General features: G+C 48.8%; 1 long non-coding RNA gene across 1 annotated transcript; it reads left to right on the top strand.

Annotated features, from left to right (window-relative positions):
- The first annotated feature begins 4,013 nt into the window (after positions 1–4,013).
- LOC144369065 (uncharacterized) lies at positions 4,014–8,850 on the top strand. The gene is made up of 3 exons (XR_013428506.1): positions 4,014–4,786; positions 4,985–5,147; positions 8,444–8,850. It is a non-coding gene; the product is annotated as an uncharacterized LOC144369065 (long non-coding RNA).
- Positions 8,851–26,925: the final 18,075 nt, after the last annotated feature.

The following is a 26,925-nucleotide window of genomic DNA, read 5'->3' as shown; positions in this document are numbered from 1 at the left end:
TTCTGCACCCCAGTCTTCAACCTCTTCTCTCTTAAACGATTCTTCTCCAACCCAATCTCCAACACCTGCTGTCTGCAACAGTCGTTTTGAACCCCAGTCTCCAAACTCTGCTCTCTGTAAGATCCATCTGAACCCCAGTCTCCAACCTATGCTCTCTGTAACAGTCCTTCTACACCCAAGTCTCAAAACTCTGCTCTCTGTAACAGTCCTTCTGCACCTCAGTCTCCAACCTCTGCTCTCTGTAACAGTCCTTCTGCACCCCAGTCTCTAAAATCTGCTCTCTGCAACATTCCTTCTGCACCCCAGTCTTCAATATCTGCTCTCTGCCACACTCCTTCTGCACCCAAGTCTCCAAACTCCGCTCTCTGCAAGGATCCTTCTGGACTCCAGTCTCCAACCTCTGATATCTGCAACAGTCCTTCTGTACCTCAGTCTCCAAATTCTGCTCTCTGTAAGATCTTTCTGCAACCCTGCATCCAGCCTTTGCTCTCTGTAACAGTCCTTCTGCACCCCAGTCTCCAACCTCTGCTCTCCTCAAGAGTCATTCTGCACCCCAGTCTCAAAACTCAGCTCTCTGCAACAGTCCTTCTGCACCCTAGTTACCAACATCTGCTCTCTACTACAGTACTTCTGTACCCCAGTCTTCTACCACTGCTCTCTGTAACAGTCCTCCGTTACTGCAGTATCAAACCTCTGCTCTCTCTAACGGTCTTTCTGCACCCCAGACTCCAATCGCTGCTTTCTGTATCAGTCCTTCCATACCTCAGTTTCCAAGCTCTGCTCTCTGTAAGAGTCCTTCTGCAACTCAGTCTCCAACCTCTGCTCTCTGCAACAGTCCTTCTGCACCTCAGTCTCCAAACTCTGTACTCTGCAACATTACTTCTGCACCTCAGTCTCCAACATATACTCTCTGTATCAGTCTTTCTGCACCTGATTCTTCAACCTCTGCTCTCTGTAGAATCCTTCTCCAACCCAGTCTCTAACCTTTGCTTTCTGTAACCATACTTCTGCACCCCAGTCTCCAAACTCTGTTCTTTCCAAGGATCCTTCTACACCTCTCAAACCTCTGCTCTCTGCAAAGATTCTTCTGAACCACAGTCTCCAACCTCTGCTCTCTGCAACAGTCCTTCTGCACACCAGTCTCCAACATCTGCTCTCTGCAACACTCCTTAAGCAACTCAGTCTAAAAACTCTGCTCTCTGCAACGATCCTTCTGCACCTCAGTCTACTACCTCTGATCTCTGTAATACACTTCTGACAACCAGTCTCCAAACTCTGCTCTCTATAAAAGTCCTTATGCAGAATAGTTTCCAAGTTCTGCTCTCTGTAACAGGAATTTTGCAACCCAGTCTCGAACCTCTGCTCTCTGTAACAGGTCTTCAGAACCCCAGTCTCCAACCTCTTCTCTCTGCAATGATTTTTCTCCACGCCAGTATCTAACCTCTGCTCTCTGTAACAGTCCTTCTGCACCTCAGTCTCCAAACTCTGCTCTCTGTAACAGTCCATCTGCACCTCAGTCTCTAAAATCTGCTCTCTGAAACGATCCTTCTGGACCCCAATCTCCAACTTCTGCTCTCTGCAACAGTCCTTCTGCACCACAGTCTCCAGACTCTGCTCTCTGTAAGATCCTTCTGAACTCCAGTTTCCAAACTCTGCTCTCTGTAACATTCCTTCTCCATCCCAGTCTCCAACTTTGGTACTCTGCAACAGTCCTGCTGCTCCCCAGTCTCCGAGATCTGCTCTGTGTAACAGTCCTTCTGTACCGCAGTCTCCAAACTCTGCTCTCCATAACGGTCCTTCTATACCAGAATTTCCAACCTCTGCTTTTTGTAACAGTAGTGGGCGGCTCCGGGTGGGGACACGGAGCCCCAGGGGGTGAGGCGCACAGACTCGGTTCTTTACTGGGGGCCTCCAGTCGGTTTCGCGAGAGCGCCGGCTCATATCTCGCGATAAGTGGGCGCGGGCGGAGCGGAGGGAGATCCGAGCAGCGGCGGCAAGCGCAAGCAGGCGACTGAGGTGAGCGGTGGAGGGCTAGGCGCGGGTCGCGGGCTCAGGATCCTGGGGGCTGGGCGGCGGGGCGGAGAGGGCCCTGGCCCGGGGCTGACCGCAGTCGGCGCGGGTGCCGCCCCCTACGTCCCAGCGGTCTGGAGACCCCACGTCCCTTTCGCACCGCTAGAGATTGGGGCGCATCCCCTGCTGTCCTAGCAGGGTCCGTCGTTCTGTTGGGGTCTGCGCGTAGCCCTGTTCTGGAGACCCCTGGTCTACCCTCGCCACCTGTCCCTGTCCCTGCCCCTGTCATGACGGGGTCTGTAGGCGCTTTGCCTGAGAGACCCCCGCCTGCACTCGCCCCCTAGCCGCTCTTAGTGATCTGGGCCAGTCAAGTTGCAGCTGTGGCTCCTCTGAGCATCCATTGGCAAGAGGCCCCTAGGGAGCTAGAGACTGCGCGTGGAGAGAAGTGGTGACTGCTGTCCCCCTGAGCCGCCCCAGCTGTCTGCACTGGCCAAGCAGGCATCTTGTTGGCTTCTGGAGGCACCGTGTGCCCAGAGTCCAGCTCTTTGGGGTAGTGACGGGGATAGTGTGTGTTTAGAGAAGGCAGGATTCACCAGGGGATCAGGGCAGTGAGTTTTCTTGGACACTTCTTACTTTTAGTTTTATTTTTTTGATATTGGAGATTGAACCTAAGAGCGCTTTACCACTAAGCTACATCCCCAGCCATTTTCATTTTTTGAGATAGGGTTTCGCTAAATTGCTGAGGGTCTTGTTAAGTTGCCTAGGCTGGCCTCTGCATTTGCAGTCCTCCAAATGATTGGGATTACAGGCTTGCACCACTTTGCCTGGATCTTGGTCACTTATTTAAATTTTTTCTGCCATTTCTCTTTTGAGGCTGGAAGGGTAGTATGCTCCTGACTCCCATATCAGGGGCTGTCCAGAGGTGTTGGGGGTTCCACCTTCAGGTGGCTGGAAGGTTTTGAGCCTCAGGTGTGTATGGTGTGGATGGAGCAGCCTGGTTCCAGGAAGTTGAAAATACAGTGTTCTTTTCATTTTAGTATATTAATGGGTCAGTTCTCAGGGGATGGTGTTTGGAGAAGAGGATGGAAAGTGTGGCTCTGGTCTGAACTTGGAAAATAGATTTGGGCTTGGAGGGTAGAGCCTGTTTCCTGCCTGGGTTTACCATGCTCACAGCACTGAAAGCGCAGATCGACTCCATTCTCAAGGTTCTTTTAAGTCAGAAACTCGGAGACAAGCTAAGTTATTGTTATTATTTTTTTTCTTCTGGAGACAGGGTCTTGCTTTGTTGTCCAGGCTGGCCTCAAACTTGAGATAGTCCTTCCTCAGTCTCCTAAGTAGCTAAGATTATGAGCACCCAATCAAAAAAAATGTTTTTAAAGGGGTTTGTGTGTATTTTCATTCTGATACCAAAGGGAAATGAACTAGCACTGCCCCTTCCTAAGGGGAGAAATAGTATGTGCCTGTGGGGGGAGTTCAAGCCTCTTGGCCATAAATGTACGTGGGATGTTCCACACCTTTTGGCTGGTGGCAGCTGGCATGACATGTAGGAAGCACAGGTGTTGAGGAAGCAGTTCTTTTACACATGAGCTTGTGGAATGCATGCTACCTTCAGACTAATCAGACCCAGCTTCTGATCTCTTTTGTACCTTTTTTTTTTTTTTTTTTTTTTTGGTACTGGGGCTCATTACCACTGAGCCACTTCACCAGCCCTTTTTATTTTTTATTTTGAGACAGGGTCTTGATAAGTTGCTTAGGGCTTGCTAAGTTGCAGGGGCTGGCTTTGAACTTGTGATGTTCCTGCCTCAGCTTCCCCAGCCTCTGGGATTATAGGTGTGTGCCACCACACCCAGCCGTTCTGTACTTTTTTTTTTTTTTTTTTTTTTAAAGATACCTCCTCTCCCAAGTTTACTGCAGCATTATTTATTGAGGATTTTCTTTTTAATATTTACTTTTTAGTTTTCGGCAGACACAACATCTTTGTTGGTATGTGGTGCTGAGGATCGAACCCGGGCTGCACGCATGCCAGGTGAGCGCGCTACCGCTTGAGCCACATCCCCAGCCCCTGTATCTTTTTTTAAATTATTTTTTCCACAATAGTTTTATTCTATTTATTTATTTTTATGTGGTGCTGAGGATCGAACCTAGGGCCTCACATATGGTAAGTAGGCGCTCTACCACTAAGCTACAACCCCAACCCCAGTCTTGTTCTGTACCTTTCCGAAGCTTCAGTTTCATCATCTGTAAAATTTCTAAGAAGACTGAATACACCAACTTGTTTTGAAGATTGAGCTGTTGTTTTCTAATGTATAAGCAGAGTGCTGGTCAAATGTGAGGTGACGGTTGCACCATCTACCATTTGGGTACATGTGGGATGCCTCCTCTCTGGGACTTGGTTGGAGGGAGTGATGGCACTTACTGCTGTTGCTGTTAATATGAAGTCACACTTGTGTTCCCGTGCCCACCATTGCCTTTATCATGCTGTTGCATGCTTTGTTTCTGATTTCCCAGAGGCTACTGGGCTGCTAAGCATCTTCTCTAGAGAGCTGGCTGTCCATTTGTTTTGTTGGCCAGTATTCAAATAGTGACTTGGTGACTGTTTTTTTTCCCCCAGTTCTGAGCATTGAACTCATGGGCTTGTGCATGCGAGGCGAGCACTTTGCTACTGAACTATATCCCCAGCTCTTTTTATTTTGAGACAGGATCTCACTAAATTGCTGAGGCTGGCCTCAGACTTGTGATTCTCCAATCTCAACCTCTTGAGTCATTGAGATTACAGGTATGGCTACTGAGCCTGGGGTTTGCATGCTTTTATGCCTCTTTTCCTCTTGGTAAATTGGTGGCGTGTACTCTCTGTTTCCTTTGAAGAAAGTGGTTGTGGGCTCTGAGAAGGCATTAGGGCTGTCTAGAAGCATTGCTGATGGTGGCATCTGATGATCTGTGGAAAGGCTGACTCTGACTTTTTTTGTTCTCCCAGAAGGAAAGTGACCATGGAAGACCTGGGGGAGAACACCACTGTCTTGTCTACCCTGAGATCTCTGAACAGCTTCATTTCTCAGTGAGTAGAGGGAGGATCCGGTCTGGATGTGTCTACCTGTGCCCCAGGTTCTTTGCAGATGCAGTACCAGCAGAGCATGCAGGTGAAAGGCTGGGTGGGGTCTCTGTTAAAGACACCTAGGCTCAGGTGGGGCCTGTTCAAGTTCTACACAATTGAGGTAGGTGAGTATTAGGTAGGCTTAGAGGCCAGTTGTGGTCTTCCAGATCTCATCCTGGGCATTTATCATTTGGGGTGCTAGTTGGAGACCAGGACCTGCCCTGAACTGTCATGGTTAAAGGCCTACCTCATAAGCACCCCAAGAGTGGACATGTGCATAGCTGTGGGTTCATACTGATATATTCATGGATGCCAAAAAGCCAGTCTATTCATTTAATTGAGGACAAAACCCAACCGCGTAGGAGCATGGGTGCCAGAATTATGAGCATACTGTCCCCTTGAAGATGTAACATAGAGAGGCTGTATTGTAAACACAGGCACCTGGTCGCCTAGTCAGCCTAGTGAGAAAGCCAGGGCAATAAGCGGAGGGACTGGATATTCTGTTTTAGCCTATAGGGGGCAATTTGCAGATCCTGTGATTTTTGCAGTTTTCTCTGATTCCAAGTTCTTGAGAATGCTCACTATGGATATAGTTGCAAAGGGTTCAGGTCTCCTGAAGGACTTCAGGCCCTAGAGAATCATGGGCTTAGTCCTATTCTGGGCTGGGACATCTGGGCCCCCAAGGAAAGAAGTGGTGTCTTGGCCTTGCCTGAGCCCTGTCACTGCACCATTGCTGTACCATCCTCCTCTCGGTCTTCTCTGCTTGTGTCTATCTTTCTCTTGTCCACTCTGCATGTGCTCTGGATTCTGTGACCCATGTCAACTGAACCAGGTAAGGCTCATGTACTGATTGGCAAAAAGGATGGTGTTTGTGTGGTTTATTCAGTGATGGAATTACTGTTAGTTAGAGCACTGAGCTGCACACTGCCCTTTCTTGGGTCATTATTCTGAGATTAGACCTATTATACTTTTTGTGGTTTAAAAAAAAATTGTGTAACCTGGGAATTGAACTCAGGGAGCACTCTCTCACTGAGCACATCTAGCCCCCTCCAGGCGCCGCCCCCCCCCCCCCCCCGTTTTTTAAATTTTGAGACAAGGTCTAACTAAGTTAATGAGGCTGGCCTTGAACTTGGAGGTTCTCTTATCTCAACCTCCTGAGTCACTGGGATTATAGGTGTGTACCACCACTTTTATGAAGAGGCAGTGTTAATAGGTGGTTTTTATCTTTGATTTCTGGCAAAATAAATTGGTAACTTTGGTCTTAAAAAATGCTATGATTTTAAAAAGTGGTATAATGTTATTGATGCAAATGTCTGGGAAATTTAGCTTGTCAAAATCCATGGGAAAATGTATGCCAGATATCGAGGCGCACGCCTGTAATCCCAGTGGCTCAGGAGGCTGAGATAGGAGGACCATGAGTTCAAAGCCAGCTTCACGGTGGCAAGGCGCTTAGCAACTCAGTGAGATCCTGTCTCTAAATAAAATACAAAATAGGGCTGGAGATGTGGCTCAGTGCCTGAGTGCCTCTGAGTTCAATAATCCCTGATATAAAAAAAAAAAGGAAAATCATGGGATTTTTTAATCAGAATTGGACCTTGGAGGTCCCCATTGTTTACTGTTACAGACTTCCTCAGGTAGGGATCAGTGATCAGTCTGTACCCAAGTAAGGTAGGTAGGAATCATGATTACAGACCTGTCTGGGACCTGACTCTGGTCATGTCCTGCCCTGGATGCCAGGCATGGTTCTTTTTCTTCCTTTCAAGGCTCCCTGAGTTGTAGTGAGGGACCTGAGGACAATCTGGGGAATTTGGAGGCAAAGATAGATGGGGTGTCTTGTCTGCCAGGTGCCTGTCCCTCTTTTTAGCCCTTGTTTTAGTTGGGAGTGTTTAGTTGGGAGTGTATTAGAAAACTTCAGTGTTGTTTAAACACAAAGGAAAGTTTTAAGTTGTTCTTGACACATAGCCGGCGGGCAAGTATGGTGCCCTTGGTCCCTGTGTGGTGACATCCCTATAGACGAAGAGATTCTGGCTTTCTGAGACAGAGTTAAGAATGAGAAGGCTAGTGAGTATGAAGAATGAGCTTAGGAACCTCCAAATATCAACAGGTCAGAGTTACAATGAGGTGAAATGTAATAAGAATAAAGAAAGAACCCAGGTGGGAGGGCCAGGGGAGGAGCATTGCTTTAGCCAGGGCCCTCACCCTGTGGGCACTGTTGGCATGGGGCTGGGCACTTTTTTTTTTGCAGAACTTTCCTGGGCACTGTCAGATGTTTAGCAACAATCCTGGGCTTCTGCCCTTGTGTATCGGTGGGCAGCAGCACTACTAATTCCATTCTGTAACAATCAGAAGTGTCTCCAGACAGTGCTAAGTGTCCCCTGGGGCAAGTTTGCCCCTGTAGGGGACCATGCTAGCCCAGTGGTTTACAGACTTTAATGTGTATGTGAGCCTCCTGAGAATGTGTCTAGAAGTGATTCTGATTCAGCTCAAGGGTCTGTGTAGGTTAAAAGTTTGGGAGGTTCCAGGCAGCAAGGCTTTGGTCCCAGTGAAAACAGTGACTCTGAGAGACTGTGGGCATGTCCTCTGGGGCCCTTTGAGGCTTGAATCACCTGCAAGTACTTATCTCTTGTGGGCCTACTTCTAAAGTAGCCCCCAAATTCTGGCCCCATCGTAGACTCTAACCTTCTGGTTACTCAATTGAATGCTAACTTGGTGTTGTTGCAGTGGGATTTCGAAGATCTAATTAATGTTGCCAATCAATCAGTGGACCTTAAGTTGGGGAGGTTCCCTGGGTTTCTGATCTAATCACATGAGCCCCTTAAAAAGATTGAGTCCAGATGTTAGAGTCAGAAGAGTTGGACTCAGTAGGGGAGGGAGTAGGGCATGTGGTGAGGGGGGTGGGCAGCTTCCAGGTACTGACAGATAGCTGAGAAGTGGATCTTGTCTTTCACTGGTGGGCTAGCTAGGGGTTCCTGCCAACTGCCTTAATTTTAGTCTTAAGAGACCTTTATCAGAGAACCCAGCCACATGTCTGCACTTCTGATCTGCAGAGCCCACCGCCTGTTAATGAGTGGTGTTTTTAGCTGTCCAGTTTGTGGCAGTTTATTATACAGCTATAGAAAATGAACACACCTTCTTTCCTAGAACAAGCTCACCCACTGTCATCTTAAAATGTGTCTCCTTCTGATTCTCTTAATCTTTCCTTGCTTGTTGCCTCTCACCCACTTCCCACCTGGGGACCAAGACCTTGCTGGAGTGGCACTTGGGGTGCATTGAGCGGAGCAACTTGCCTTGTTTGACGTGGCTGCTGAGGATTTTCTTTCTCTTTGGGTACGACCTTCTCAGTTGGAGGAAAGAGCAGAGCAGATCCGTTCGAAGTCCTACCTCATCCAGGTGGAGCGGGAGAAGATACAGATGGAGCTGAGTCACAAGAGGGCTCGAGTGGAGCTGGAGCGGGCAGCCAACACCAGCGCCAGGAACTTCGAGGTGGGTCCAGGTGGGCAGTGTTTGTCCAATCAGCCTCTGGGGACAATAGGCTGGATGCATGCTTACCAGGCTGTAAGAAGTCAGGAACCAGCCAGGGCCAACTGAGGCACTCTGCATGGGGATTGCCAGGTTGTTCCTCTGAGGATACCTATGGTGGGTCCATGTTAGCTGTGCTGGAGAAGGGTGGCTTGATATGGGGAGAGCCACAAAGTGGGGATTCTCTGGCTGTGTTTACTGCTCAGTGAGGCCACAGTGCCAACAAATCTGCTGGGTATCTTGGTTTCCTCTGTTCTCTGGAGAAATTGGAATGCAGATCTGGCAGATCTACCAAGTGGTGCAGGGGTGACAGGCTTAGAACATTACTGAGTTGCTTGAATTTTCTCACCAGGGTGGTTGTAGGACCTCAGGAAAGTGCCCTACTCTCGCTGCTGTGCTTGCTCTTGGCTTCCCAGGACAACAGGAAAGTGCAGCCTTGCAACTCCAAGAAGGCTCAGTCCAAGAACCTTCTGTCGGCATTGCTTTGATTAACAGTCCTTTGCCAGGTTTTCACTAAGTGCTGATCAGTTGTGAAAAGGCTGCCAAGATTCAGCCAATGCCACAAACCAGGGAATCTCTCAGGCCTTCCTTCCTTTCTTTTCTGGCCCCCACTTGCCGTGTATACATGTACTCACAGTTTCCTGTCCCTGTGTAGATCTCCTCCAGGGTGTAATGCAAATTGGACTGTTAGAGCCAGGAATGTAGATTCCTGCCTTGGTGTGCTGTCTGGGCTCATGAGCCAAGACTTTGAAGTGCCATTTGTTGAGTGGACAGACAATACCAGGGGCCCTTGGACTGTATGAATATGCAGTGCTAATGGAAATGGTCCTGGCTCTCAGGCAGAAGGATGGGCCCTGGAACTATTGGAGTTTCTCTGGGCAAAATGCCTTGAAGGTAGGGCCTGTGTGCCTGCCCTGGATCTCCAATGTCTGGCACATTTGGTGGTGCCTTGTGGGTACCTAAGAGCATTTGAGTGAGGAGTTGCAGCAGGGTCTGTTAAAGCTCAGGGGCACAGAGTGACAAACTTGGGAACTTGAGAAGCTTTTCATGACCACAGACATGCTGAGGGGCCCTGGGAGCCATGGAAATTAGTCGTTTTCAGATTGTCCCTGGAGTCTTGGCTTCTACATTGTTTTTTCAGGGGCTGCCAGGTTGCTGGTAGGTGAGTGTGGAGGACAGGCACTCCTCTTCCTGAAAATGGTGGTAAGACCTAGGGTCTGAAAGCCTACCTGGGCTCCTCATCTGTGTTTGACTGGCAGTGCAGTAGTGATGTGTGGGAGGGCCCTGGGCTGACAGAGCAGTTTCTTTATTTTGGGGGGCTAGGATCAGGCCCATGTAGAACTCATGTGCTCTACCACTGAGCTATACCTCCAAGTCCCCTAATGGAAGATTCTTATTCTGTCTAGCAAAAGGGTCCCCTGGCTATTTTAGAGGCTGCACTTGAAGTTGCATCCCCTTGAGTCCCCTTGTGGTGGAGATTGGCCGTCTTTCCATAAAGCTTCAGCCCTATGTGTGTGCTTTTATTAAACCTATGTGTGTGCTTTTTGGGCTGGAATGTCCTAGGAAAGGGTGGCATAAGCGTTTACTCTGAGTAGGACCTGGGGGAAGTTCCTGGTGGTCCTAGGAGGGAGCTGGTGCTGGCAGCTTCCTGCTGAATCAGGCTGGTTGAGCTAGAAGGCAGGGTGCTGGGTGGGTGGCACTCACCATCTTTCTTCTTGGGATCTGATTCCTACTATCTGGTCCTTTTTCAGGGTCTGAAGGTGAACCCTTCAGGCCCTCATGAGTTGTCACAGTGGCATGTGTCCTAGTTCTATCCCTTCCTCACCAGCATAAGCAACATGGCCTCCCTGAGGGTAATGATATGTGGTATCTTTGAAGGGCCACGTGATCAGATACACTTGTGGCAGATCTAGCTCCCCTGTAAATGGTTCCGTTTGCAGGCTGACTTCCACCTGTCCCTGCTCCAGTCATTGGCTCGTTGGGAAGTGCAGACTCATTTTAATGATGGCCTGAGTGTAGTTCGACAAGATCTGCTGGTGCTGCAAAAGCTCAGCTTTTTTCCAAGGTCGATTCTGAATTTTACATTTTCCATGCTCCATCTCATCCCTGCTCATCACTGAGCAGTCAGTTTAATGAGTGTGTGGTGTCATCCATGCTGAGTGCCCTCCAAGGGCCCTGGTTTCTTTCAGTGGGAACTGTTATGCTACTGTGGCAGAAGCACTGGCACTGCCATCCCAGTCCCAGGTTTTCACCTGGTTTTGCTGGGGACTTGGCTGATGGTTCTGTCTGGCTATTCTGTGGGCCTGAATGGCCTAAGTCGGGTCTGGAGTGTCCTTGTCCTGATACTCCTTTGGGATTTCAACTCTCTCTGGCCATGATCTTCCTTCTCCATAGCGTGAGGTTGACCGCAACCAGGAGCTCCTGGCGCGTATTCGGCAGCTTCAGGAGCGGGAGGCTGAGGCCGAGGAGAAGATGCAAGAGCAACTGGAGCGCCATAAGCTGTGCAAACAGAGCCTGGACGCTGCCAGCCAGCAGTTGCGGGAAAAGGAGGATGGCCTGGCTACAGCCAGCGAGGTAAGCATGGGCCTGCATGCAGGCCCTGGGGTTTGCTTTCTTGCCTTCAGCCATTTTCCAAGGGAAAAGAACAAGTGACCTCCCAACTTCACCTAGTAGCAAAGAGGCATCCTTTAAACTATGCTCCTCACATGTACACCTGTAGTTTTTGCATGATCATAATCAGAGTAAATAAATTAATTTTCCATTCTGTGATTTTCAATTAGTAAGTGGAGCCCTTTTTTGTTCTTTGTAAATATGTATTTTAATGGTTGGCTAATCCATTTTTGTCCTTTTTCCAGTGTTTGGTTTCCTTGTGTTTGCCCCGATAGCTCCCTGACAGGCAGTTTTGTGCATGCACTCTGTTTATTTCTGTTATGTTTTGTTTGGACAGACCCGAGGAATAGGGTGGCAGACCCAGTCATAGCTCTGTGGTGGTTGTTGCTAGTTGCTGGGTTGTGTTGATAACCACCACGGAGTATCTAGTATTGCTATAGCTTTCACTGTTCGTAGATGGTGGTATATTCTGGAAATACTTTTTTCTTTTTTTCCAGAAGATGTAAGTAGGTGCCTCTGGATTTGCATTTCTTTGATTATCAGCGAAGTCTTTTAGCATCTCTCAGCATCAGAGACTGCCTTTGAACCAGGATGTATATGGACTGTAGTCTCAGGGACAGCTATGTATGTTGTAGAGACAGCCTGAGCGTTAGTGCTGGTGGGTACTGGACTCCTCTGACCTTCCTTGTCCCTCTTCTGTGGTGTTCAAGATCACAGGTGCCGAGAGGAAACAGATGAGAACCGCCTGAGGAGGGGGGAAACACCATGTCGCATCATTGGTATTCTGTCTCCATGTGGCTTTCTCCACTTGATAGATCCTCAGGAGCGGGCTGTAGGTTATTTTTGCCTTGGCAGCACTGGGGAGCATGTTAAGGTTGTTCCCACATCTGTCTTCTGAAGTGAGTGTTGGCAGGAGAGGAGATGTGATCAGCTTCCAGAGAAGCTGGCTCCTGCTTCTGGAGAAGTGGGCTCTCTGTGGGCCCTGGGATCTGCGTTTTGGGCTGTGTCGCTGTTCTGTGGTCAAAGGGAGCTATACATACACTTCAGTGAAGGGTAGAAGAGGTGGTCCTGAGTGGGGCCATGTCCTCAGAGAAGCCCTCTCTCATCACTCAGTTCAAAGTCATAGGTCTTCCCCGTTGACTGCCATCTCCTATCACAGTGCCCCAGTTTATGTTACTTGCCACTCTGAAGTTCTCCGTTTTATCTGTTTACTTGCTGATGGTCTGACTTTCCCCAGGATGTTTGTCCTCCATCAGGGCAGGCTGGCTCTGGTGTAGTGCTTAGTGCTCAGTGCATGTTTACTGAACTCAGCAGGCCATTGATGGATGTGTGTGTGTGTGTGTTTTTAAAATATATATATATTTAAATATATATATTTAGTTGTTGATGGATCTTTATTTTATTTATATGTGATGCTAAGAATCAAACCCAGTGCCTCACACATGCTAGGCAAGCACTCTACAATGGAGCCACAACCCCAGCCCAGTGGATGTGTTTTTAATATCTCCATTTCTTTTTTCTTTTTCTTTCTTTTTTTGGTATGGGGGTTTAACCTTAGGGCATCCCTAGCTCTTTTTATTTTTTATTTTGAGACTGGGTCTCACTTGTTTAGGGCCTTGCTAAATTGCTGAGGCTGGCCTTGAACTTTTGATCCTTCTGTCTCAGCTTCCTGAGTTGCTCTGATTATAGGCGTGAGCCACCATGCCTGGCACCTCTGTTGTTTTTTGAGTCCCACTGTGGTGCTCACTCTTGTGATAAAGTGAACCATACAGATTGTTGAGTATGGGGTGCCCCATGTGTGTCCCCTAGAGGGTCATGCTTTGAATAGCACCAGTGTGTTTCCCTGGGTCCTGGGTTGGGTACAGTTCTCAGGAAAAAGAAAGGAGTGCTGTGGCTTCTCTGCAGAGGATGCCACCTCGGGAGACCCCTTGCCCCCTACAGTTCTACCCAGTGTGACTTACTGTGGTGAGGTTGCTGGACCCACTGTCTTGCCCTCTGTGTGGGCTCCCTAGGGTGGAATTTAGGCTGTGTTAGTTTGCATGACAAGGAACAGGGCTGTTTTTTTGTGTTGGCTTGACCAGTATGCTCTTTCCCTCAGGAAGGGGTTGGTGGTGGATGAGGTGATGTCAGAGCAAAGAGTGGTGGTTCCTTCACATGCCTATTCTGTGGTGTCAGGTGGACTTGTCCCTCCTGGAAGCTGCTGGATGGGCCCTGCTGGTTTTGCTCTGGGACTGTCTCTTTCTGAGTACTGTAGCCAACCCAGCTGGTTCTAAACCACCTTGCTGGCCTGGGAGTGCTGCATCCTTACTGATGGTTGGAATTGTGGTGTGAGGATGGGTAGAGGAAGAATTCTGGGTTGAGAGCATAATGAGAGCCAAAGAGTGGAGGGAAGGCTAAGGTGGATGCATGGTGTAGGGACACTGTGGGCCTAGGATAAGGGGTAAAGAGGCCACCAGGCCTGAGAGGCTAGGTCCATTCTGGCTAGTGGCAGCTTTGCTCTGGGAGTCCCAGGACTAGCTTTCCTCGAGGGCCTGGTTGTAACCCAGATCTGTCTGTCAGCTTGTGGGGACTATGACCCAGGGTTCTGGCCTGCAATACTTCTGAGAGTGTCTGTCTCATTTACCCAGGTGTAGGCTCTGCAGGGGTGGGCTCTGTTCCCACCCCATGGTAACAGGCAGGAAGTGATGGCTCTTCCTTTCACTGTAACTTGCCGGGAAGTTACGTTTGCATCCATGAGCCACCTGGAATCCCCTCTCCTTTCAGACCATCAATGTGTTAAAGGGTCGTGTCTCAGAGCTGCAATGGAGTTTGATGGACCAGGAGGTGCAGGTGAAGCGCTTGGAGTCTGAAAAGCAGGAGCTGAAGGAGCAGCTTGAACTGCAGCTCAGGTGAGGGAAAAGGAGCTTGGGGATGCGGGGCTTTGCCTCTGTGTCTGTGCCAGGCCCTGGATGCTTTTCTCACCGCAGGCTGCAGGAGGGACTGACACAAGGCCTCTGAAACTGGGATTCTGAGTGCTAGGATGGGGGTGTTTTAAATGTTTTTGAGCCAGGATGAGGGCAGCAGCTCCTCCTTCTCAGGGTGGCACACCTTTTCAGAGCAGGCTTCCAGAGAAGATCTTATGCTGAGCTAGGTTTTGAAGAACATGCAAGACGTCCCTTGAGTTTGTGTGGGCTGTTGATGGGAAAGGACATTTTAGGTTTGGGGGACATGGTAAGCAAGATAGATGTGGGAAAATCTAGAGATGGTGTGGTCAGGAGGCGTTGAGTTCTCTCCTGAGGAGTTGACCCTTCCCTTACCAGCTGTAATCTGAGTTTTTTGCTTCTTGGGGAGAGGGGTGATCAGGTCTGAGTGGGTCCTTTCTGTGGTTGCATCAGGTCTGGTGATCACTGGTGGAGGGTGAGCAGTGTGTGGAGAACTGTGGGGTGCTGTCAGTGGCCGATGTTCATCCACGGCAGCACCATCCAGATGAGAGCCACTGCAGGGGCTACTCCAGGACCTGGGTGTACCCTTGTAGTGGCCTTGTTTGTGCCAGGAGCTTAGGCTGAGAGTATTCTTAAGGTGTTCCTTCATGTCATGCACTCTTCTCTGAACAGGAAATGTCAGGAAGTTAATCAGAAAATTCAGGAACTTCAGGCTAGCCAAGAAGCAAGAACAGACCAAGAACAGAAGATTAAGGTGGGTTGCTCTGTGTCAACCTTGTGTGTGTCCTGCAGGCATCTCAGGGGTGGTCTTAGCCCCTCTGCCACCCACTATTTGCAGGCCTTTCTGAGCTGAAGATGCCCTCAGTGGATGTTAGCCACTGTCCTATCTTCTAGGTACTGTGCTGGCTGCCAGGAGGCCAAGGTGAGTGAAATAACTATTTCTTTGTTTGTATGTGGTGCTGAGGATCGAACCCGGGTCGCACGCATACCAGGCGAGCGCGCTACCTCTTGAGCCACATCCCCAGCCCTGAAATAACCATTTCTGCTCCCAGGAAGCTTGTGTCCTAGTGAAGAAAGGCCCACTAGAAACACAAGGAAAAAGTGACATTGGAGATGGTACAAAGTAGACCTACAAAAGTTGAAACCCTGCCCATAGTCACATACTGGAGAGTCACTGAAATGGGTCCCCAAGCCAGGTCCATCTGATGGGAGCTCAGGCCACATGTTTCACTGTGGAGGGTGTTGCCAGAAAGATGATGCCTTGAGATCCCTTCCATGGCCTCTTGTTGCCTTTGGAGTAAAAACCAGGCCCTTCAGGAGACCCGTGGCCATGGCTCCCTACAGCTTTCCACTGTGCCTGCTTGGGCAGGTTGTGCGCTTTGCTCCTGCTCTCCCTGGCTGCCAGCCTGCTTGGCACCCCCACTTGCCCCCCACAACTCACCTTCTTGGTTAGCTTCTCCTGAACCTTGTCCTTCCCTCTATGACCCTTAGCCCACCTCTCAGTCTTTGCTTTCCTGATTTGTATTCTGTGTCACTCTGCCTCTGCCTCTTGACTTAGCCCCTTACAGAGCTGGACTCTGTGACACTTATTATTATTTTTTTTGTCGGTGTAGGAGGGATTGAACTCAGGCACTTGACCACTGAGCCACATCCCCTGCCCTATTTTGTATTTTATTTAGAGACAGGGTCTTACTGAGTTGCTTAGCACCTCACTAAATTGCTGAGGCTGGCTTTGAACTTGCAGTCATCCTGCCTTAGCCTCGTGAGCGGCTGGGATTATAGGCATGCACCGCTGTGCTTGGCTTTAGTGGCACTTATTGATAGACCAATTTGGATATTGTTTGTACTAAGCCTGTTTGGTGATTGTCACTAAATGCCAGTGTGCTTCTGTTGAGTCCTAAGGTGACAGACGTTGCAAAGAAGTCTGTTCTTGCAGTTGAAATGGACTCAGTTGCTGCAGGAGTGCTGCTGGTGCAGAAGTGACTTCATGTAATGAGAACGTTATGTCCTTGCTGAGTGTCTTTGGTCCAGGTGTGCCAGTGGTTCCTTCTGGATAAATAAGTCTGGGAGGAACCAGATGGATGGATGCATTTATGTGGTGTGGATGGATGCTGGCACAAATGGGCAGGGCTAGAGGTGGCTGAAGAGGACACAGCCAGAATCACATCAGGTGCAATCTCAGGAGGGATCTGGGGTTGGGGCCTAATCCAGGGAGATTGCCGAGGTTCTGGTACTGTTATAACTTAGCAGAGGAACTTTGTGGTTCCTATGAGTAGACTTTATTTTTTAGAAAAGTTTTAGGTTCACAGCCAAATGGAAGAGAATATAAGAGGATTTCCAGACCCCTTGTCTCCCACCATCATCTCCCCGCAGTTAGCACCCGCTTCAAAGTGGATCATTACCACAGTTGACTAAGCCGCATTGACTCCTCATCACCTACTCCACAGGCTACACTGGAGTTCACCCTTGGGGGCCACATTCTGAACAGATGCACCCTGACATGTGTCCCCCATTGTAGTGTCTTGCAGCCCTCCGAGCACCACTTGCTTTTCCTCCTCCCCCTGAGGACCACTGCTATCTCACTGCCCCATCCTTCTCTTCTCTCCAGAGTGTCCTGCAGGCGGAAGCCACCACATGTGCCTTTTCAGACTGGCTTCTCACTTAGCTGAGACTTGCGTTTCCTAGGTGTCCCCTGGCTGCTCACTCTTCTTTCCTTTCTTCCTCTCTGCCTGCCTCTGTCAGGACCTGGAGCAGAAACTGTCTGCAGGAGCAGGATGCTGCCGTGGTGCGGAGCATGAAGTCTGAGCTGCTGCGGCTTCCCAGGATGGAGCGGGAGCTAAAGCGGCTGCGGGAAGACAATGCACACCTGCGGTGAGGAGCTGGGATGAGGCCCAGCTGCTTCCAGATGCGACTGGGGTTCATGGGGTGGGTTTGTCCCCTGTATATGTGGCTGTGGGAGTGACAGTTTCTGGCCTTGCAGGGAGATGAGGGAGACCAACGGGCTGCTCACAGAGGAGCTGGAGGGACTTCAGAGGAGGCTGGGCCGCCAGGAGAAGATGCAGGAAACTCTGGTTGACTTAGAACTGAAGAAGGAGGTAAGGGTTCAAGTGGGCAAGCCATGCCTATGAGACTGTCCTTAGCCCTCTCCAGAGGACTCTGGCCATTTCCATCTTGTGCAATAGCTGGTTACCTGTAATGTACTTATTGTCATGGCAGTGTGGTAGGAAGAACAATGGCCCTCAAGGGGTCCATGTCCTAATTCCAGAACCTATGAATGCATGTGACAAGGTTGAATCTGCTAATCAGCTGGCCTGCAGTGGGGGAGGATCCTGGTTGTCAGGTGGGCTGCATGGTCTAAGGAAGTAGGAGAGGAAGACCTGCCTGCCATTGCCAGCTTTGAGGGTAAAGGCAACAGGTGTGGGCAGCCCTAGAAGCTGGAAAAGACAATAGATGGATTCTCTTGGGAGCCCCTAGAAGGAATGCAGCTGGCCCACACATGAATTTTAGCTCAGTGAGAACTAAGTGGGATTTTAGGCTTAAGTATTGTAGGAAACTATGTTGAAGCCACTGAGTTTATGCAGTTTAACTCAAGGCTATAGAGGACTGGCACAGAGGGTGTGCCAGCAAGGAAATGGCACATGGTGCCTACATGTGAGGACGTGATGGAGAGCCATGCTGGATGTTTTCTTCTGATCTGTCATTGTAACTTACCAGTGACGCTGTGTGGGAAAATGCCATTGCTGTACAGTATTGGAAAGTCACCTTGTGGTTGGAGGAGGAAATGGAGGGTCAGTGTCCAGTGAGTTTGGACCAGAGCTAAGGATTCCTGGCTCCTGCCTGGAGTTTTTGTCCTTTTTACTGCTTCTCCTGAGTCACTCTGTTGCTGTTCTACCCTGGTTTGTCTGACATGCTCCACGCCACTGTTCCAACCATCTTAACCATCTTTGGCCGCCCTGAATTACACTGGCTACTTCCTGACCTGGGGAGCACTCTTTGTCCTTTTTTGGAGCTTCAAGACAGCTCAGAGCCATTTGGGGCCACGGAGCCCTCTGAGCAGCTGCTGCGGCTGTTTGCCATCAGTGGGGCCTTCCAGGGCAGCTCCTCCTCAGAGGTAGCTTCTGTAGGAGTGTATTGGAAAGACAACTGTCAGCCAATTGCTCTTCTCTTTTTTCTCCGGACATAGTTATTTTTGAAATTGTTTTAAGATTTCGGGGTTTAGAATTACATTGCTTGTAGTTTGAAGTCCTGCTGTGGATGCTTGCTGGCTCTTTGACTCTGGGCCAGTTCCTTAACCTGTTTGTCTCTTCATCTGCAGAGTGAGGAATAGTGACAGTGTCTGCCTCATGTCAAGTGTTCAGAGCAGGGCCTGGTGCATAGTAACTTGACCAGCACTGGCTGTAGGAAAGTTAATAACCAAGCATGTGCTTGGTACATAGAGGAGATCTGGAAATACTCGAATGAATGGTTTGTAGTAGCACTCAGCTGGTTATGGGAGGAGGTGACAGGAGGTCAAATCCAAGTGGTTCTTCCTTCAATTGCTTCAATTCCAGAAGGGCAACTTTCTGGGCTTTGGGCCAGCATTGAACAGGCCCATTCTCTTGGGGCTTGCTGGTCCTAGTCTGCCATAGGATTGGGGAAAATTTGTCTGTTAGACTGAGTCCATCTGTCTGGGGCTTGGCATCCTGAGAGGTAGTTGGGAGAGGGGAGAGGTGAGTCCTTAGGGTTCAGCTGCCCAGATCTGCACCCTGGGCACAAGAGACTGCAAAACCTTTGCACCCTCATGTTCCTTGTAGCTTGCTGGATTCACACTTGGATATACAGGTCCAGGAAGGAATGAGCTGTATGCCGCATAGCTTCAACAGCTGGGAATAATAGCCTGATTGCTTTGGTGCATCCTTGGAGCAGCCACACATCTGAGCTCAGAGATAAGGGGCAGATCCTTCCCTAAGATTGGGGGCTTAGTGTCTGTGTCATAGTGTTTTTGTGCCAGTTGTCTGACACATGGTGATAGGAGACCTGCCTATACTGTTTTTCAAAGGCTGCTGGCGAAGCTGCAAAGCTGGGAGAATCTGGACCACACCATGGGCTTAGACCTCAGGTAGGTGGGCGCTGTCCCCCATCCCTACCTCTCTGGGTAGTTGGCTTCTGTATTGACAAGGCAGCCCTGCCTCTTTGTTCAGAGTCCTTTCCAAATAGGGGTAGGAGCTTTGGACTCACCCTGCCTGTGTTTAGTGAGGCATTTCACAGTGGTAGGGAAAGGGAACTGATGGACTCTTCTTGTCTAAGTCTCAGTAATGCCTTCATTGAAAACCAGATGTCCTTGAGCAGAGCAGGGGCAACTGTCCGATTGCCTTGCATTGTCAGACTTTGTTAGAGGACTCTGTACATGCCCAGGAAGTAATTGCTTTGGGAGAAATAATTTCTTTTGTGTGATTGTAACCTGAGAGGTTGGGGATGAACTGGATTTAGGGTTAAGCCATGATAGTGGATGTTGTCCTACTCGGGCCCCTGGAGCAGTCTCTGTAACTTGTCTGTGCCAAGCTCATTGCCAGTGGGTGGGTGGAGGGATTCAGAATGGGCTGCATGTTGGAGCTGCTGGCCATCATGTTCTGACACATACAAAGGGCAGAGCTGTTCCTGTTACCAGTCCCATCTGTCTTCTGTCCCGTCTTTCTGGGTACCACTGCTCATCTGATACAGCACTGGCTTTGTGGTCCTCTGCCTGTTAGCTGCTGTGGCCCTCTGCAGATTGATTGCCTCCCAGCCTTGGTCCAGCTCCCCCTTCTCAGTTCCCGATGTGTTCTAAGTCTCAGGGAGAGTGTGGATTGATCCTTTTGAATGAGTCATTGGACCCCAGAACACAGGCCTGTGAAGTTTAAGGAGCCGTTTGTTTTATTTGCTGAGGGGATTGTAAAACTTGCAGTTTCCTGGTGTCTTTCCTGCTGCTCTGGGAAAGTGAGGACTGAGACTTACTGAGCTGTCCTTTGCTATAATTATACATCGACTGCTGGCTCTGGAATCTGCCACCTTCTGATTGGCAATGTTGGCTTCAGTTCTGTTCCTTGACAATGCCTCTTGATTTTCTTTTTGTCTTGAGAAGTCACAGAGGACAGACCAGGCTGCTGTTTCCTCTTGAACTCCACCTGCAGAATCTGGGCTCATGGAGAGCTGGCCCAGCAGGGCTGATGCTGTTTGTTTCCTCCTGTTCTCTGAACTTGCTAGGTATCCAAATGGGTCTTGGAGCTTCTCTGATCACCCGACACATCTCCATTTCTTACATTTCTTGTAAGGGAGATAAGAAGCCCCTTGTGCCTGATTGGCTCTGTTGGAGAGGTCTGCCAGCAGCTTCTAGCATCAGTCAGATACGTAGAACTGATGTGTCTGGCTGCCATTCTGACCAGAATGGCACCAACTTCTCTGTCCAGGTTGGAATGTCCAGCTGCTCCTTGAACCATTTGGACCCATCCCTTCTGTCTGGGGACCCTGTTTTGGGGCTGGCATGAGGGCGGGCTGGTTCTTGGGAGGCCACATGCTATGTGTGTTGTTCTTCCTATTGTCCCAAGTCCCTGGCGGTGGTGCCTGTTGCCATCCTGGGGCTGGGCAGGAAGAAGGAGTGGGCACTGCGGGCACTGTGTGTCCCCATCTAGGGCAAGTGGATCTGACCTTTGCCCCTTAGCTAGTGAGACCCTTACCAGGGGCCACACCACTCTAGGCCCCTCTTATCATGGCTGAAAATGAGCACAGTATTTCTCCCACTCAGTGCTTGTGAAGTAGAGCCAAATCGCATCCCTAGGACATGCCTCAAGGTGTTACTGTCCTTTTGGAAGGCAGAGGGGTGCCATCCTTACTGTGGTGGACCCTTGGGCTCCTGAGGTTCCCTTGCTGGGGGACATCTGTGAAGGGCAGGTCTTTCTCCTGCTTCATGTGTTGTGCCTGGTTCTCTTTGGGCTGTTGTGGGGGCCTGGTATCTTGGAAGCCTCTGTGCTACTTGCTTACATTCCTGCCCCCCCCACCCCCCCACTGCCACCCAGCTGTCTGAGCACCCACCTTCTTGGGGCAGGCTTTGAGCTCAGGTGATTTGAGGGCCATGGTTATGCTTGTCCTGTAGGTCTGGCATACAGATCAGCTGCATTAGATGAGGCCCTTCATCAGAGTCACCTAGAGCTTGGGCCCTGGGGTGCAATTCAGTGTCAGAAAGGTGCCGTTAGCATGCATGAGGTGTTGGGATTGATCCTCAGCACCAAAAAAGTAGAGAATAATTTCTCCACTTAAACTGGATGTGGTGATGAATACCTGTAGTCTATTACTCGAGAGGCTAAGGCAGCAGGATCTCTTGAACCCTTGAGTTTGAGGCCAGCCTGGGCAGCATAGTGAGACCCTGTGTTAAAAAAAAAAAATCATCTGGAGTTTGGAGAAAGTAGATTCCTGGGCTAAGCTCAGACCTAGTAGGTCAGCATCCCCAAAGGCTGGACTTAATATTGGGGTGACCTTGAGAACTGCCATGATGAGGATTTTGGCTTTTTTTCTTTTCTGGGGAAGCAGGTTTTGGGCAGTAATTAGGGCTTTCTTTGTAGGGTGGGTGAATCGGCAGAGCTTTGTACTTCCTGAGATTGAAGCTGGTGTCGGGAATGGGCACCAGGGGAGCAGGGAACAGTTGAAGCCCAGTGCTCTGACTTGGGGTCTTTGCAGGAGCAGTTGCATATTTGCATGTTTACACATTTGTGCAAAGACACACGACTCAGTACCAGTTTAGGGACCCACCACTTGAAATCCATCCAGGGACCTGAGACGGTCAGCCAGCTGTCACTGAGGAAGACTGTGTGGGAGTGGGTTTTGGTCTCTGACATTTAGGCTGAGGCTCTGCCATGATTTTGGGGCGTGTTTGTCGCTGGCTCTATGGGTTCCAGCCACCACTAGGTGGCACTACCCCCTTGGTGATCTGACTTTCCTCTCCGAGCCTTGTGGGTACCCTTTGCAGCCTGTCCTTGGGCCATTTGCCCTCCTATACAGACTTTTTCATTAATACCAGGGGTCTGACTGACCAGGGTGCAAGGATTCTTTTGTCCCAGTTTCTGCCATTTCTGGGGTGGGTTGAGGGGGCAGGCAGCAGCTCTCCCCTGTCAAGTGCCTGCCATGTCCTTGATGAGTCTCTCTAGGGGTCTTGAGCCCTCTGGGGTCTGTGTGCTTCTGGTGCTGAAAGCAGGTACTATCAGTGTGGGTGCTCTTCTGAGAACTGAGGTCTGGCTTTCCTGAGATTGTCAGGGGATGTGTGGCTTTAGACTCTGGCTTAACATCAAGTTCTCTATAATGTGACAGTGATCACCTTCCCAGTTTGGGATTTTTTATGTCTGAGAAGGCCAGGGCTGGGACTGGGGCTGTAGCTCAGTGACAGCGCTTGCCTTGCATGTGTGAGGCACTGGGGTTGTCAATCCTTAGCACCACGTAAAAATAAATAAAGGCATGCTGTCTATCTACAACTACAAAAATATAATAAAATGAAATAAAGTAAGATAAATAAAGCCCAGAGATATTAGGAGAGATGGTTGGGTGAGTTGGATGAGTTGGCTGGGGTGGGTCTTTTGGCACAAACCATGAGGAAGACACTTTGGGCTGAGGTACTGTGTCTGTCATATGAGGATGTATCCAGTGCACAGGATCACATGGGCTAGGTGCAGATTAGGCTTCCTGAGAGTCCCAGGGAGGGAGGAAATGGCAATGTGTGTGTGATGCTGTGGCATGGGGTGACAGGGACCTGTGACCCAGCAGGGATGGAGAGCATTGGTGCTAGGAAGCATGTAAGCATGATATCCTCATCCTGAGGGGCTTTGAGAGTTTACTGAAGGATTCAGCACAGTGTGGGGTGGCGACATGATGAACTTGGTCTTTCAAGAGCTCTGTCTGTCTAGGGAATGACTTGAAGTACGGAAAGTGCACAGTTGGAGGCGGTGGTGACCAGGAAGGACTGCCTGGGGCCCTGATGGAATCGTAGAGACGGGCTGGTAGGAAAGATAGAGTGGAGTCCATCCTAGGAACCCAAGGGTGCTACTTTTTAGAAAATTATTTGAATAAGATTAATTAATAAATTATTTTAATAGAAAAATCCTATTGACACATTTCAAGATGAACAGAAGTATTTGTGAAAATTTAACAATTATGATTGAAACTCTCAGCCAGCTAGGAAAAGAAGGGAAATTCCATAAGCAGATAAAAGCCATTTGTGAAAAACAACAATGAATATAATATTGATAGACTGACCACTGCCCTGACATGGGGACGAGGCAGAGCTGTCATTGTACTGAATGTCCTCGCTGTGCAATCAGGTAAGAGAAAGAAAAGGTTAGACAAGCTGGATAGAACAAATGAAACTGTCTCCATTTGGAGACAACATAATTATTTATGTCAGAAGTCTTGAGGAGTGAATAAAAAAGTATCTAGGGCCAGGCAGAGGGAGGCTGAGGCAGGAGGGTTGCAAGTTCAAGGCCATTCTCAGCAATTTAGTGAGACCATTTCTCAAACAAACAAACATACAAACAAAAACTCTGGAGGTTCAGCTCAGAGGTAAAAGCACCCCTGGGTTCAATCTCCTGTATTACTCCTGCCCCTCAAAAAAGTACCTGGACCAATTAGAGAGGTTAAGAGGGTCATAGAATGCAGGAACAATATACAAAAATAGATTATATTTCTGTGTACTAGCAGCAAACCATTAGAAATACTGTTTGTGTTGTACTGTTTACAATAACATCAGAACCCAGTGGTGCATGCCTATAATCTCAGCTACTCCAGAGGCTGAGGCAAGAGGATCACAGTTTTGAGGCCAGCCTAGGCAATGTAGCAAGACCCTGTATTTAAAAAAAAGAGTGAGGGGTAGAGGGGGGCACTGCGGTTGTAGCTCAGTGGTAGAGCACTTGCCTAGCATGTAGAAGGCCCAGGGTTCCATCCTCAGCACTGCAAAACAAACAATCTACATGTAAAATACTTAGGGATAAATTTAACAAAATGTTTAAGATCTGCACTCTGGAACCCATAAGATGCAGCTGACAGTAATTAAAGATGACCTAATAATATAGGGAAATGGAGAGAAACCATAAGAGGAAAAAATAAACTCCCTGTGCTCTCAGCACAGCACTCCGATACCAGCTGTGGTTTTCCACACAGCAAGCTGTCCTCCATGGACACCAGTGAGTGGCTGCAGTTCAGTTCAGACACTGTCTACTTGGAGTTAGTGTCAGATTCCCCCAGGTAAAAGGCTAAGGAACCTTCAGTTGTGCAGCTGTCTGGAAGCTCTGTGGTTTTTGGGGGGCCTTCCTCTGTAGGCATAATCGATGGCATCATTGACCATTGTGGCCAGCTACCTCCTGCTGCTCTCTCCTTTGTGGAGGGTGAGTGCCAGCTTGACATCCTGCCTTGCTCTTTTTCTTTTTTTTTTAAGAGAGAGTGAGAGAGGAGAGAGAGAGAGAGAATTTTTTAATATTTATTTTTTAGTTTTCGGCGGACACAACATCTTTGTTTGTATGTGGTGCTGAGGATCGAACCCGGGCCGCACGCATGCCAGGCGAGTGCGCTACCACTTGAGCCACATCCCCAGCCCCTGCCTTGCTCTTTCTGGTGAAGTGCCTCATCCTGAAGTTTCCTAGGGCAGCCCGTGGCCAGCTGTCTCATTAGCATACAAAGGACCATTATCCCTCTGGAGATTTCAAGGGTTTTAGGAACTTAAGTCAGGAGACAGTGAGAAAGACCAAATATGTTCCACAGCATCATGGAGTGATCATGTTTGTATTAGAAGAGCCAATATTGTTAAGATGGAAGTTCTCTTGAATTAATCCTTGTATTCAGCACAGTCTCAATAAACTGATTTCTAAAATTCATATCAAAACATTCAGGACCTAGACTAGCTGTAACAATTTCAAAAAAAGGTAGAGGGCTTATATTGGCCAATTTCAAGGCTAGCTATAAATGTAGTGTGTTAAAAGAGTATCGTATTGGTAACTCAGTGGAACAGAGTGGAAAATTCAGAAATAATTCTAGAATGCAGTATCAGTAGATTTTTGTGGAAATTGTAAAAAAAATTTAGTGGGAGGTGCCAGGCTCTGGTGCACACCTGTAATCACAGTGACTGAGGAGGCTGAGGCAGGAGGATTGTGTGTTCAAAGCCAGCTTCAGCAACTTAGTGAGGCCGTAAGCAACTCAGTGAGACCAGTCTCTAAATAAAATACAAAAAAGGACTGGGGGTGTGGCTTAGTGGTTAGGTGCGCATGGGTTCCATCCCTGGTTCAAAAAAAAAAAAAAAAAAAAAAGAATTTTGTGGGAGAACAATAATCTTTTCAACAAATGGTTGTAGAACAATAGTGTGTCTGTGGTGTGAGCCTGAACACTCACCTCACACTGAACACAGGATTTAACTCAAAGTGGGCCACATACCTATGCATTAAAGCTAGAACTTCTGTGTTTGGCAAAGAGTTCTTAGGACATACAGAGCATGAATTATACATGAAAAAATTCGATAAATTAGACTTCATTAAAATTTAAAAACCTCTCAAAACACACAAGAAAGTAAAAAAAGCAGATCATGGACTAGGAGAAAATATTTGTAATACGTGTACCCAACAGAAGACTTGTATCCAGAACATACAAATAATACTTATGAATCTATAAGATGACCAGATTAAAAAGGGCCAAAGAGTTTGAACAGATGCTTTACATGAGAAGATATATGCATGGTAAATAAGGACAGTGAGAAGACGCTCAGCATCATTTGTCATTAGGGGAATACAAATTACTCATGTTGAAATACCACTACGTACCCAACAGTCTGCCCAAAAATAGAAACACTGGCCCTCCCAGCTGTCGGTAGCGATGGGGAACAACCAGACCTTGTAAACATTGCTTTTGGAACTAGGAGATGGTACAACCATTTTGGAAATGTTTTGGCAGCATTTTTACAATTAGAACATGACCCAGTGATTTTACTTTTAGATATTTACCCAAAAGAAATGAAAGCATGACTTCGCGAAGGCTTGTACAAGGATGTCCTAGGAGCTTTGTCCTGCCTGTCGGTAGGAGAGAGGAGAGTGTACCATGGGCTGCCCACACAGTGGAAGGCCACCCAACAGTGAGGAGCGCAGAAGCATGTGTGAGCCTCTGGCTGATAGAAGGAACTTCAGCTTGGACTGTACGACTGCATTTACTTGTAGTGTTAGAAAGGGCAACGCTGACCTGTAGTGACCGGAAGCAGGCCAGATTTCTCTTGAGAGCACAGGGAGTCTTAGGGTGCTGGGAATACTCTAGCATGAGGGAGGTGCTGCCTGCATGGGCATGTGCAAGTCAGGACTTGCGGTGCTGCAGCTTTAAAATGGGTATAAGAGAGGCCTTGAAGAAGCTGATTTGTATGTTGGAAAGCCTTTGGGGATTACTTGGACTGGACTGGAGAGAAGATGGAGCTGCTGTTTAGAGTCAGCCTTGTTTTGGGAAGGAGTCTGTCCCTTAGCTTGTTGAAGGCCATGGCAGCCTGAACCTCCTGGGCGGCTTTTAGTGCCAGGCTTCCTCAGTCTGTCTGGGTCTTTGGGGCTTAGGGCACTAGTGCTGTGGAAGTGGCATTGGATGAGTAGTGGCAATGTGGAGTCCAGGCGTCGGCTGCAGAAAGGCAATTTTGCATGATTGCCTAAAATCAAAAACAGTCATGTGGCAAATGTGAGTGGCTAAAATGAGTAGTATGGCGTGGTCTTCATCCGTCACCTCCACCAGGGGAGCTCATCCTGGGGTGGCTGTCCTTGCCAG

Source organism: Ictidomys tridecemlineatus, chromosome 12 (assembly GCF_052094955.1).
Source record: "Ictidomys tridecemlineatus isolate mIctTri1 chromosome 12, mIctTri1.hap1, whole genome shotgun sequence".
Lineage (NCBI taxonomy): Eukaryota > Metazoa > Chordata > Mammalia > Rodentia > Sciuridae > Ictidomys > Ictidomys tridecemlineatus.
This window is presented reverse-complemented; position numbering and strand designations above follow the sequence as displayed.